Source organism: Arachis ipaensis, chromosome B3, assembly GCF_059453495.1.
Source record: "Arachis ipaensis isolate K30076 ecotype BB chromosome B3, ASM5945349v1, whole genome shotgun sequence".
Classification (NCBI taxonomy): domain Eukaryota; kingdom Viridiplantae; phylum Streptophyta; class Magnoliopsida; order Fabales; family Fabaceae; genus Arachis; species Arachis ipaensis.
In genome coordinates this window covers 41,263,501-41,277,842 of record NC_142438.1, presented here as the reverse complement: position 1 = coordinate 41,277,842, position 14,342 = coordinate 41,263,501, and the positions used below count along the sequence as shown (strand labels likewise).

The 14,342-nt window shown below is 34.1% G+C and overlaps 2 long non-coding RNA genes across 2 annotated transcripts; both read left to right on the top strand.

The window, feature by feature from the left end:
• The first annotated feature begins 398 nt into the window (after positions 1–398).
• On the top strand, positions 399–2,684 carry LOC107634404 (uncharacterized). Its single transcript, XR_002359278.2, has 3 exons — positions 399–536; positions 2,058–2,179; positions 2,321–2,684. It is a non-coding gene; the product is annotated as an uncharacterized LOC107634404 (long non-coding RNA).
• Positions 2,685–2,688: 4 nt separating this feature from the next.
• On the top strand, positions 2,689–4,532 carry LOC148570400 (uncharacterized). The gene is made up of 2 exons (XR_015907532.1): positions 2,689–4,042; positions 4,222–4,532. It is a non-coding gene; the product is annotated as an uncharacterized LOC148570400 (long non-coding RNA).
• The last annotated feature ends 9,810 nt before the right edge of the window (positions 4,533–14,342 follow it).

Genomic DNA, 14,342 nt, shown 5'->3' with positions numbered 1-14,342 from the left:
TCTTTCTTATCTCAACTAATTATTTTTTAAGACAAAAAAGATATTGATAATTTTATTTATATTTAGAAAACTGAGATTTAGTTTGGTAATTAAGTAATTGATTAGTTTTAAAAATTATATTGTTGCTGCTAATTAAATTTTTTATTGAGTTAATTTATTTATTTATTTTTAATTTTGATACTAAATCAAATTTAATAAAAAAAATATTGTTACATGTTAAATTTAATAAAAAAATTATTTTTAACATAAATTTTAAGATAAAATTTTAAAATTTTTGTGGAGACAAAAATATAATTAAATTGGAGGCAAATATATATATTTATATAGAATTATTACTTTATTTTTAAAGTTAGTGGGGGCAAGTGCCCCCCTCCTTGGAGCATGGGTCCGTCCTTGAAAATGAAGAATTCACCCTGTTCCACACTTAATTTATGTAGCTTATTGAAGAGATTCATCTAACAGGTATGGATATTGTATCTTGCAAGATTGGGGGCTTGCTACCATACCATCTTCCTATAAAATTTTCATCACAATAGGTATGTGTGTGCTTGTTGTTTGGTCTTATATGAGTTTAGTTTTGGCTGCTAATATACATGCGTATGTTAATTAGATGTAGATCTTCTTTCAAAGTGTTACAATTATCCATAATTCCAACTAATAGATTAATTATTTTGATATTATTATACTCATTCAACTATCTGTAATATGTAAAATTGTTGATTAATCAAACATTTTGGCAGATTCGCTCTAACTTACTTTTGATTTTAACTCTGAATAAACGTGAGTTTATATATCTTATTTTTAGTGTTTTGATGAGTTTTGTTTTTTCAAAACTTCTAAGAAAGAATATAGATAAAAAAAAAATTTAAGAATTTTGTCTAGTTAGTTCTCCTTTATTAGACGCAAGTTTCAATTTATCTAAGCAAACCTGATGGAACCGCTAAATCTTCACTACTATGCCCAATTAATCTAATGTGATATAGAGGAACTTAATTTTAGGTTTCAGCCTTATATAATGGTAATGAAGGCATATATTATTAGTTGTCTTGATGCTTTATATATTTTCTAGGATTCTTTAAATTTTTTATATGTATAAATTAAAGTTTCCAAACGCTAAGTGATCTTTTGTTTGCACATATATACTATCTATGTAGTTTTCTATAATAATAGACTCATTTTTCAACACTTTCAGGTTGTAAAAAACAAGTTCTTAACATAGCTAACTTGTAAAAGTTTATTTGGCAGCAGAGACTGCAAATGAATAAGGCTGAGGTAGGGAAAAGAGATTGTTAAAATTATGAGCATTAAATAATTTTATTGGCAAAAATATTTAAAAAAGATAGAGAATTTATTTGGGTGAATTTCTATGAAAAAAATTCTTTTTTTAAGTGATTTATTTTTTAAAAGATCTTTTACAAAAATAAAAATAATTTTATGTTTAGATATCTCATATAAAAATATCTTTTTATTTAGCAATTATGTTTGGATACAACAATATAAAAGTATTTTTTTGTTTATTTATTATGTTAAAAAAAATCCTTTTTTAGGTAAAAAAAGATATAAATTTTAGTTTCTAAAAAAAGATATTTTAAATATTTTTCTAATATTTTTTATTTTATTATTAAAATTTTGTCAAACACATTAAAAATTATTTATTAAAAAAAATTATTTTCTAATAAGTTAATGGCACCCAAACAAACACAGATTATTATTGAAAAAATAGCTATTATGATGTACACTCATCTCTACATTTTTAGCAAGAAAACACCTAGACTAGTGCTACTTCTCTATGATGTTGGGATAGCTTTTTCTGTAAGTTGATATGAAATTTTTTGTTTTAATGTATTACTAAGGGCTATGGGAAGCAAGTGGCCTACTGTGTGCTTCTGCAATTTACTTACCTGCTTTTTTTATATCTGTGTTTATTGATTTTTATTCACTTCAAAGACTCTTTACCACCATATATCATGTTGAGACAGTGTTTTATTTATTTAGTGTGCCTTGATCTTTGGTTTATCGTGTGTTTGCTCATATTTTTGTTTATTGCAAACAAAAAGGTACTTTTTATGTTGCTGGCAGTTTTGGTTGCCTTAGGAGAACTGTCTTAGATGAGAGGCTAAAATACGACGAGTTCTCTACTGCAGTATTGATTAGAACCTTGTTTCACCAAAATTTTCAGGTCTCTAAAATTCATACTATATCCTATTTATCTTTATGTTTTCTCATCCTAGTGATTAAGTTATAAAGACTTCGGTACATTTTTTCTGCTTCACATTTATATTTCTTTCTTTGAGTGATGTTGTTTGGTTCATTTGTGTAGGCTGGGATTAGTGACTTCCAGAAGACAATTCATCTATTGGTTTCTTTGAAGGTTATAGAGAAGTGGTATTACTTAAGAACATTAAGAGTCTGTATGCTTGTGGAGGTGTGAATTTGTAATATTGTGTCTATATATGTATCATGTATTATATTATGCACCTTATTTTAAGTGTGAAATTTATTAGGAAGAAATTTTCTTTGATGCAATTATTGAGATTTTCTATTGGAATACTTCGTGGCTAGTTTGTTCGAGCAAAATTGTATTTTGAGAGTTGAGATTGAACAAGATTTGTAATAAGATTTGTTATTATGAATGTAATAAAATGCTTCATTATTGGTAGTATAGCTAACCCTGGTTAATATGTAGGTGGTTAATAGACTTGGTTAAGTGTGTATTAGGTGTCTTAACTTGTACATACATAACCTCAGCTTTGTGTTGTGTATAAGTGAATACATTTTTAATAACACTCATGATTATTCTTTCTTCTCTAAGAAACCCTTTCTTCTCTGCATACCATTTTGCATTCTGCGTTTAGCCCATTCTTGCTTTCTTGCCCCTTTAGTGTATGCTTCGCCCTCCGATTCTTGGCCTTTAGATATCCAACATGGTATTTAAAGCCAAGTTTCTGACCTTTCTCCTTCCCTGAATTCTTTCCCCAATTTTTTTTCTTTACCATGGAAATCTCTCTTTCTGATTCAATAAACAAAAGGCATTTTCCCCAATTACTGATAAACTCAATGGAAACAACTATTCCACATGGCGCTATCAAGCTTTATTGACAATTCAGTCTTAGCATGGAGTATCATCTCTTAGCATCCAAGATTCTTGAACAATTTATCTCTGATGCAACCAAGAAGTCTACAACAAAATCTGATTCCTTCAAAACATGGAAGCTCTAAGATCTGACACTTTCTACCTGGATTGTGGCTTCTATGACCACTCCCTTCCAAAACAGAGTCATTGGCTCCACGTGGTTCTATGAAATTTGGGAAAAAATAGATACATACTTCATTGCTATTGCCAATTCCAGAATTCAAACTCTCAAATTGCAATTGAAATCTACCAAGAAGATTGCTTCTACATCAGAATATCTTGCACAAATTAAAAAGATTGTGGATTCCCTCTTTGCAATAGGATATGTAGTACCTGATGATGATCATCTTTAGGCAATACTTGATGGTCTCTTTGAAAAATACTAACTTTACATTGGTTCAGTCATGTCAAAATTAGGTTCCTATCAAGTAGTAGATGTAGAATCCTATATCTCAACCTTTGAAAACAACATTGCCTATAGCTAATCCTGCTCAATACTCTATGTCATTCAATGATGGAAGAGGTGGATTTTCTTGTCTTGGATGTGGTGGCCGGAATACAAGAGGAGGAGGCAAGTTTGGTTATGCTAACCACAATGCCAACTCTGTGGTCGAGTTGTATAATATGGAGTTGTTAACTTGTTATCACCTATTTGATACTTCTTTTACTCCACAATCCAACAATTATTCTTCTCAGTTTTATATTCCATATGGAAACTCCCAATCACCTCTTCCACCACCCACATTTCATTAGCCTCGTGCCTATATCTCCACTCCACCATCCATTAGTGAAACTACTTGGCCCCTGATTCAAGTGCTAGCCAACATATCACCAATGATGCTTCTAACTTGTTAATTTCATCCTCAACCTAACCTAATTCAGATCAATTATTTGTCAGAAATGGTATAGGTATCAGTATCACAAAATCATGTTCTACTATCTTAACTGACTCTCACACTAATTTTGCTTTTAGTTTGAATAACTTGCTCTTTGTTCCTGAAATAACACAATCTTATGAGTGTATCTAAATTTGCCGTAGACAATACTTTTTTGAATTTTGGCCTAACTTTGTTGTGATTTGTGACCAGGCTACCCAGGAGCATCTTCTCCAAGGTGTAACTAAGAATGGAATCTACTCCTTTGATCATCTTTATGTGCCTATAATTCTTCACTCCAACACATATGATCTGCATTCATCTACTCCTGCTAAAAGTCATAGCATTAGTGTTATAGCTCAAGTTAACAATGTTTACCCCTTTAATTCTTGCAAATTTAATTTTCTCTATATTTAGAGATAATAATGCTACTATTTTCTCTTGTAATAAGACATCAAATGTTGAATTGTGGCACAAAATATTGGCCACTGTGCAATAAATACCGTGCTTTATGTCTTAAAAAATTGCTCTATTCATATTCCTATCAATATTCAATCAACCAATGTGCGTGAAGTTTGTTCTATGTCAAAGATGTATAGATTGCATTTTTCTAACACTGATTCTACTTATAATGAACCTCTTTGATGCTTGGCATCTTTAGTGAATTTTAAATATTTTTTTAAGTAGTTTTTTTTACATTTAATACGAGGTTTTTATGTTTTTTCATAGCTAATCATATACTTGGAGTTGTTTTAGAATTATTATGCATTCAGGGTTATTCTTTAAAGAAATAAGGTGAAGAGAAGCAAACAAAAAAGACACAAAGTGAACTCCCAAGAAAAAAAGGAGAAATTGGTGCCTAACTTCAAAGATTTGAAGTCCAGCGACAGCATTAACAACAAAGGCTGGCGCCCAACGCCAAAAAGAGGGTGCCTAGTGCCTTCGACGAAACCAACAAGACTGGCGCCTAACTTGGGAATGTGGCGCCTAGCACCAAGAAATTTCACTACATGGGCACCTAACGCCCATGCCTGCGCCCAACACTAAAAATTCTTCACTCCCAGGAGTCCAAAATGCATTGGCATCTAGCACCAATTGTCCAAGTCCAACACCTTGATAGAGCAAACAAGGTGGTGCTCACCTTTAGGAAGTGGCGCAAGCACCCATGCTTCCAAAGTCCAACTTCAAGGATTGGTGCCCAACTTCAGCCATCCAAGTCCAGCGCCAGGCCCAAACTCTCTTCCAGAACACATTGGTTCGGCTCAAACTCTTCTAAAGATTCAAGATTTGAATGATTAGTTATTGTTAGCTTTTTCTAGAAAGATAAGATTTGGTTTTAGTTTAAATTTGAATTAATGTTTTAGTTATCTTATTCTTTGAGAAAGATAAGATTAAATTTAGTTTGAATTTGAAAATTAGGATACGATTTAAAATATAAATAAGTGGAGTTCATTAGTTTTAGTTTATTTTTCTCTTTATCACGAGTCACTAATCCTCTTTTGTTAGGGTTAAGAGTTCTCTTTGATTTTCATGAATTGGTAATTTGATTGTTTATTTTATTTTGATTAATGCATTGATACTTTTTCACGAATTGAGTTTTGTTCTTCATCTTAATGGTTAGAAGTATTGAAAAATATTCTAATTCTATTTTGGATCTCTTTATTCTCTTGGGAAAGTTATATCGGGATTAGCTTAAAACTTTTTCTTATAATTTTTCAAACTGACTAGGGATAGCTTTTGAAAAGTTGTGCGACGTTAAATTGAAATCGCGCTTAACCTCTTTTTATTAATTGTTTGACCAAAAAATTAGCAAATAAGATAAAGAGAAATTAAATTGCCAAGGAGTTGGAGTTTGATTATATATGATTTGTCGGGAAATTATTTTGCATGAATCAAAGTAAATAAACATGAACGTTACCTTTTCTACAAATTAATCATCTCCGAAACCTTAAGATCTCATTCCACTATTTATTTCTCTAACTATTTCATAAGCATTCATTCACACCAAACATTATACTTTACTGTTAGTATTTCACATCCTTTCTCCTACAAAGGTTCGGTTGGTCTAATTAAAAGATTCGATTAGAAGTTTCTTGCTCAATTCTTTAATTTTTGTGGGAACGATATCCATTCACCGTGCTATTACTTGAAGTGTTTGGTGCACTTACCAAGATTAGTGCCATCAAGTTTTGGCCTATCAAGTTTTTGGCGCCGTTGCTAAGAATCAACTGAGATTGACAATACATATTTGGTTTAATCACTAAATTAGATGTTTGTTTTAAATTTCTTTTTATTTTTCTTTTCTTTTACTTCTTTATTTCACAATGTGCATTTTATTTCTTTTGTGTTTTTATGTAAGGGAACGATGGAGTTGAACACCATGAATACAATCATAGCACTAAACAAATTTATGTTTTAACAAATTTCCTTACTCACATAACAAATGGAACAAAAGCAGGTTTCAACCATTGGAACACAAGTTGTTACGTGTGACTTGTGTGGAGAAGCACACAAGAATGAAAGGTGTGAGCTATTCAAAGAAGTCCAGACATCCACTGAGCAATTAAATTACATGGAATATAACATCCTAATTTTTCGTAACTAAACAATGTTTTAATTTTTTCAGTAATTAGTTTTATTTTGACGAATCGTTTTTGAATTCTGCAACAAAATAAATGAAAATATAATTTTATTATTATGTTATTTATTTATTTTATGTGCTATAGTTATAGCAAAGTTTAGATATTATTATTATTATTATTATTATTATTATTATTATTATTATTATTATTATTATTATTATCGAGTTTAATATCTGCCGATATGAGTAAATATCGATATTTTTTATGAACTTAGAATTGCTAATACTTCATCATATATTTTTATTTATTTTAACCATTATGTTCCTAATGTTATTTATATTAGTAACTTATATATATTTATCCTGATATGGATTATTATTTGTGTTTTAAAACATTTACTTTAGTAATCATCATTATCGTTAAGCAGACATGAAATAGGTCATTTTGGATGAACAAATAGAGATAAAGCTGAGAGAGAGAAGAGAGAAATTGTGAACCTCTACGAACCTTCGGCGTTTGATTTCTTGAGCTCCGTAACTTCGATAAAAAATCTAATTCGATTAAAGTTTTCATATCTTCCTCCTCTTCACGTTGACGTCAACTTTTGTTCGAGAAAAATTGACGGTGAAGCTCTCCCCCAAGCTTGTATGGTTCCGCCAAGGTGAGAAAAAAGTGGAGTAGACAATTTTTGACATTTTTTCTTCAACTGTTCGGTCAGAAACCTTTCTTGGAGCTTCGGTTGTTATGACTGATGTATGGAGGTAGGGTTTGGTAATTTTATAATAATTAAATATAAATTTGACAAATGAATGCTTGTTGATTGATTATTGTTTGAGATTGATTGAATTTGTGTTGAATTTCAGTTGAATTATTGTTGTTTCTTTGAATTTGTGGTTCGGCCATGTGAGAACAGCTCAGCTGGCGTATTATTGATGATTTTTGGGGCTGTTGTGATGTGAAATATTGAGAAAAATTGATGAGGTTTGATGGCCGTGAGATTAAATTAGAAGCTGTGAAAAATCGGTAAGCGAAAAGCCTGAAAACAGATATAAAAATCAAATATATATTTTGAAAAAGTCACAAGAAAGGACTTCCCAGTTCTTACCCCCTTACCTTCCTCTTCCGTTGGAGACAGGAATCCTATTCTATGAGTTAGACCCATACATATATGAGAACCCAGTACATCACAGTTTCTATGTAGTAGCGGCTGAGCCTCGAGTACGACTGTATGTGTTGAGTGACCATCCCTTCCAGCATTCAATCGATACTCCTTTCTTTAATCCTGACGCCCGCTACGAGTTTCCTTTATCTTGGCTTCATCCGGCCGCTTCATGATGAGCGGATAATTTATACGCTTTTTGGCATTGTTTTTAGGTAGTTTTTAATATGTTTTAGTTACTTTTTATTATATTTTTATTAGTTTTTATACAAAAATCACATTTCTAGACTTTACTATGAGTTTGTGTGTTTTTCTATAATTTCAGGTATTTTCTGGCTGAAATTGAGGGACCTGAGCAAAAATCTGATTCATAGGCTGAGAAAGGACTGCAGATGCTGTTGAATTCTAACCCTCCTGCACTCGAAGTGGATTTTCTGGAGATACAGAAGCCCAATTGGCACGCTCTCAAATGCGTTGGAAAGTAGACATCTTGGGCTTTCCATCAATGTATAATAGTCCATACTTTCTCCGAGACTTGATGGCCCAAACTGGCGTTTAAACACCAGCCAAAGACCCTTTTCTGGCGTAAAATGCCAGAACTGGCACCAGAACTGGAGTTAAACGCCCAAACTGGCATCCAAGCTGGCGTTTAACTCCAGAAAAGGCCTATGCACGTGTAAAGCTCAATGCTCAACCCAAGCACACACCAAGTGGGCCCCGGAAGTAGATTTCTGCATTCTCTGCACTTAGTTACTCATTTTCTGTAAATCTAAGTTACTAGTTTAGTATAAAAACTACTTTTAGAGATTCATTTTGGTAACTCATGACATTTTACATCTCATATTGTATCTTCTACAGTATGAGTCTTTAAACCCCATAGGTGGGGGTGAGGAGCTCTGCTGTGTCTCAATGGATTAATGTAATTACTATTGTTTTCTTTTCGATCACGCTTGATTCTATTCTAAGAAACTCACTCGTACTTCAATGTAAAGAATATGATGATCCATGACACTCATCATCATTCTCAACTTTATGAACGTGTGCTTGACAACCACTCCCATTCTATCTGAGCTCAACGTAGTCACTGGGCGACAGCTTGAGTGCGTATCTCTTGGGTCTCTGATCCATGGATTTGACTTGCCTCTCCTGACAATAGAGCATTCGAATCCGTGAGATTAGAACCTTGTGGTAGAGGCTAGAACCAATTGGCAGCATTCCTGAGATCCAAAAAGTCTAAACCTTGTCTGTGGTATTCCGAGTAGGATCTGGGATGGGATGACTGTGACGAGTTTCAAACTCACGAATGTTGGGCGCAGTGACAGTGTGCAAAAGGATAGAGAGATCCTATTCCGACACAAGTGAGAACTGACAGATGATTAGCCATGCGGTAGCTGTGCCTGGTATTTTTCATCCGAGACGAGAGATCCGACAGTTGATTAGCCGTACAGAAATCGTACCTAGACCATTTTCACTGAGAGGACGGATGGTAGCCATTGACAACGGTGATCCACCAACATATAGCTTGCCATGGAAGGAAGCCATGCGTGTTTGGAGAAGAAGACAGTAGGAAAGCAGAGATTCAGACGACAGAGCATCTCCGGAACCTCAACCTGTTCCTCATTACTAAATCACAAGTATAATTCATTTCATGTTATTTACTTTTCATAAACAAAATCATTTTTTATCACTAATCTCCTCACTAAGATTTACAAGATAACCATAGCTTGCTTCAAGCCGGCAATCTCCGTGGGATCGACCCTTACTCACGTAAGGTATTACTTGGACGACCCAGTGCACTTGCTGGTTAGTTGTGCGGAGTTGCAAAGGTGTGATTGCAATTTCGTGCACCATATTTTTGGCACCGTTACCGGGGATTGTTCGAGTTTGAACAACTGACGGTTCATCTTGTTGCTTAGATTAGAAAAATTTTATCTTTTTTGGTTTAGAGTCACTAAATTTGAGTTTTTTATTATTGTTTTGTTAAAATTTTAAAATTCCTTGTTTTCTTTTTCTAGAGTTTTTTCGAAAATTTTTAATAAATAGATAAAAACCAATAAACTAATAATTAAGTCTTTTGTTTGAGTTTAGTTTCATGTTTTAAGTTTGGTGTCAATTACATGTTTTTATTTTCCTTCAATTTTTCGAATTGTATGTTCTTTTTATTTTTCATATTTTCGAGTTTTATGTTCCTTGTTCTTTCTTGATCTTCAAGTTGTTCTTGTTTATTTTCCTTGTTTGATCTTTAGTTTTTCTTGTTTTGTGTCTTTCCTTGTTTTTCTTGTGCATTTTCGAATTATTAGTGTCCAAAGTATAAAAATTTTTAAGTTTGGTGTCCTTTGTGTTTTTATTTTCTTAAAGATTTCCAAAAGTTGTTCTTGGTATTCATCTTGATCTTCAAAGTGTTCTTGGTGTTCATCTTAACATTCAAAGTTTTCTTGTTTATTTTCTTTGTTTTGATCTAAAAATTCTAAGTTTGGTGTCATTTTATTGTTTTTCTCTTTCCTCATTAAATTTAAAAAAAAAAATATCTTTTCTTTTATTTACTCATCATTTTCGAATTCCTTAGGTTGACTTAGTCAAAATTTTTAAAATTTGGTAGTTTCTTGTTAGTCAAGTCAAAATTTCAATTTTAAAAATTTTATCTTTTTAAATCTTTTTCAAAACAAATTCTTTTTCAATTTTCTTTTTATATTTTTCGAAAATCTTTTCTAAAATTTTTCAAAATCTTTTTCTTTTTTCTATAATTTTCGAATTACTTGTCCTATTTTATTATTTTGATTGAAAAATTTTAAGTTTGGTGTTTTCTTGTTAAGAAAGTTTCAATCTTTAAAATTTTAAAATCATATCTTTTTCAAATCTTTTCTTTTATTTATTTTCTTACAAGTATCTTTGATTTTAAGACATATCTTTTTCAAAACTTCCTAACCGCTTTCTCTCTCTTCATTTTTCGAAAATCCTCACCTACAATTTTTCAAATCTTTTTAATTAGTTAATTATTTTAGTTTTCAATTTTCTTTTATTTCTTTTTCTTCTAATTTTTGAACTTATATTCAGTTTTTCATTTATTTTATTTTATTTTCTTTTCTTTTAATTTCGATTTTCAAAAAAAAAAAAGAGAAAAGAATAAAATTTTTATTTACAATCCACATCATCTCCTTTTCTCCATCATGGACCTAAGTGGAAATGAACAGTCCAGAAGGACTCTGGGGTCATATGCTAACCGCACTACTGCTTCATATGGGAGTAATATCTGTATACCCCCCCATCAGAGCCAGCAATTTTGAGCTAAACCCTCAACTCATTATCATGGTGTAGCAAAATTTCCAGTATTCCGGTCTTCCACAAGAAGAACCTACTGAGTTTCTGGCACAGTTCTTACAAATTGCTGACACAATACGTGATAAGGAAGTAGATCAGGATGTCTACAGATTATTACTGTTTCCATTTACTGTAAAAGATCAAGCTAAGAGGTGGTTAAATAACCAACCCACAGCAAGCATAAGAACATGGAAACAATTATCAGACAAATTCCTGAATCAATATTTCCCTCCAAAAAGGATGACACAGCTAAGGCTGGACATCCAAGGCTTTAAACAAGAGGATAATGAATCTCTTTATAATGCCTGGAAGAGGTACAGAGAGATGCTAAGAAAATGCCCCTCTGAAATGTTTTTAGAATGGGTACAGTTAGACATTTTTCACTATGGGCTTACAGAAAAGGCCCAGATGTCTCTAGATCACTCAGCTGGTGAATCTATATATATGAGAAAGACAATTGAAGAGGCTCAAGAGCTCATTGATACAATTGCCAGAAATCAACACCTGTACTCAAGTGGTGAGACCTCCATGAAAGAAGAGGCTAAGGCAGTATCCACTGAACTTAGTCCTCCAAAACAAATTGCTGAACTCAATCAGCAACTATTTTCTATAACAAAACAGTTAGCAGAATTTAAAGAGATGCTACAAGAAACCAAAAATGCTAACCAGAATATGGAAAAATACTTGAATCAGATAAGACAGCAGTTATCTAAACAGATAACAGAAGAATGCCAAGTTGTTCATTTAAGAAGTGGAAAGACATTGAATGTCTCAACTCAAAGCAGCAGGAAGCCAAGAAAGGAACATCTGACAGAGGATGACCAAACCACTACCCAAAATCCCTCTGAGGACAGTAGGAGCCCAGAGAAAAATGATTCTGGCGTTCAAATGCCAGAAAAGGGTCAGAAATTTGCGTTAAACGCCCAGTGGATGGCCAATTCTGGCGTTCAAACGCCAAAAAAGGGTGGTAATCTGGCGTTGAACGCCCAAAAAACACCCTCTTATGCTAAGTTCATGAAAGAGATCTTAAGTCATAAAAAGGATTGGAGAGAGACTGGAAAAGTTTTTCTCACTGAAGAATGCAGTGCAGTAGTCATGTTAAAAAGCTTACCAGAGAAGCTTAAAGATCCCGGAAGCTTTATGATACCATGCACATTAGAGGATGCTTGTACCAAGACAGCTTTATGTGATCTTGGGGCAAGTATCAACCTGATACCTGCATCCACTATCAGAAAGCTTGGTTTGACTGAAGAAGTCAAACCAACCCAAATATGTCTCCAACTTGCTGATAGCTCCATTAAAATTCCATCAGGCGTAATTGAGGACCTGATTGTCAAGGTTGGGCCATTTGCCTTTCCCACTAACTTTATAGTGCTGGAAATGGAGGAGCACAAGAGTGCAACTCTCATTCTAGGAAGACCTTTCCTAGCAACTGGACGAACCCTCATTGACGTCCAAAAAGGGGAAATAACCCTGAGAGTCAATGAGGATGAGTTTAAGTTGAATGCTGTCAAAGCTATGCAGCATCCAGACACATCAAAAGACTGCATGAGTGCTGATATTATTGACTCCCTGGTGGAAGAGGTCAATATGACTGAGAGTCTCGAATCAGAGCTGGAGGACATTTTTAAAGATGTTCAGCCTGATCTGGAGGAACTAGAGAAAACAGAAGAACCTCTGAAAACTCATCAGGAAGAGGAGAAGCCTCCTAAAACCGAGCTCAAACCACTACCACCATCCCTGAAATATGCATTTCTGGGAAAAGATGACACTTTTCCGGTAATCATAAGCTCTGCTTTAAAGTCACAGGAAGAGAAAGCACTAATTCAGGTGCTAAGGACACACAAGACAGCTCTTGGGTGGTCCATAAGTGATCTCAAGGGCATTAGCCCAGCCAGATGCATGCACAAGATCCTATTGGAGGATGATACTAAGCTAGTGGTTCAACCACAGAGGCGGCTGAATCCAGCCATGAAGGAGGTGGTGCAGAAAGAGGTCACTAAGTTACTAGAGGCTGGGATTATTTATCCTATTTTTGATAGTCCCTGGGTGAGCCCTGTCCAAGTTGTCCCCAAGAAGGAAGGTATGACAGTGGTTCATAATGAAAGGAATGAACTGGTTCCCACAAGAATAGTTACAGGGTGGCGTATGTGTATTGACTACAGAAGACTCAATACAGCCACCAGAAAGAATCATTTTTCTTTACCATTCATAGACCAGATGCTAGAGAGACTAGTAGGTCATGAATACTAATGCTTTTTAGATGGCTATTCAGGTTACAACCAAATTACAGTAGATCCTCAGGACCAAGAGAAAACAGCATTCACATGTCCATCTGGAGTATTGCCTACAGAAGGATGCCATTTGGTCTGTGCAATGCACCTGTAACCTTTCAGAGGTGCATGCTCTCTATCTTCTCTGATATGGTAGAGAAATTTCTGAAAGTCTTCATGGATGACTTCTCAGTATTTGGAGACTCATTCAGCTCCTGTCTTAACCATCTAGCACTTGTTCTGAAAAGGTGCCAAGAGACTAACCTGGTTTTAAACTGGGAGAAATGTCACTTTATGGTGGCTGAAGAAATTATCCTTGGGCACAAAATTTCGAACAAGGGAATAGAGGTGGATCAAGCTAAGATAGAGGTAATTGAAAAATTACCACCACCTGCGAATGTTAAGGCAATCAGAAGCTTTTTGGGGCATGCAGGATTCTATAGGAGGTTTATAAAAGATTTTTCAAAAATTGCAAAACCTCTGAGCAATCTGCTAGTCGCTAATACACTATTTGTCTTTGACACAGAGTGTTTGCAGGCCTTTGAGACTCTGAAAGATAAGCTGGGCACAGCACTAGTCATTTCTGCACCAGACTAGACATTACCATTCGAACTAATGTGTGATGCCAGTGACCATGCCATTGGTGTAGTATTGGGACAGAGGCATGACAAGCTTCTGCATGTCATTTATTATGCTAGCCATGTTTTAAATGACGCGCAGAAGAATTACACAACCACAGAAAAGGAGTTGCTTGCAGTGGTTTATGCTATTGACAAGTTCAGATCTTATTTAGTAGGATCAAAAGTGATTGTGTACACTGACCATGCTGCTCTAAAATATCTCCTCACAAAATAGGATTCAAAATCCAGACTCATAAGATGGGTGTTGCTTCTGCAAGAGTTTGATATAGAAATAAGTGACAGAAAAGGGACAGAGAACCAAGTAGCTAATCATCTGTCCCGGATAGAACCAGTGGCAGGAGCGTCCCTCCCTCCTACTGAG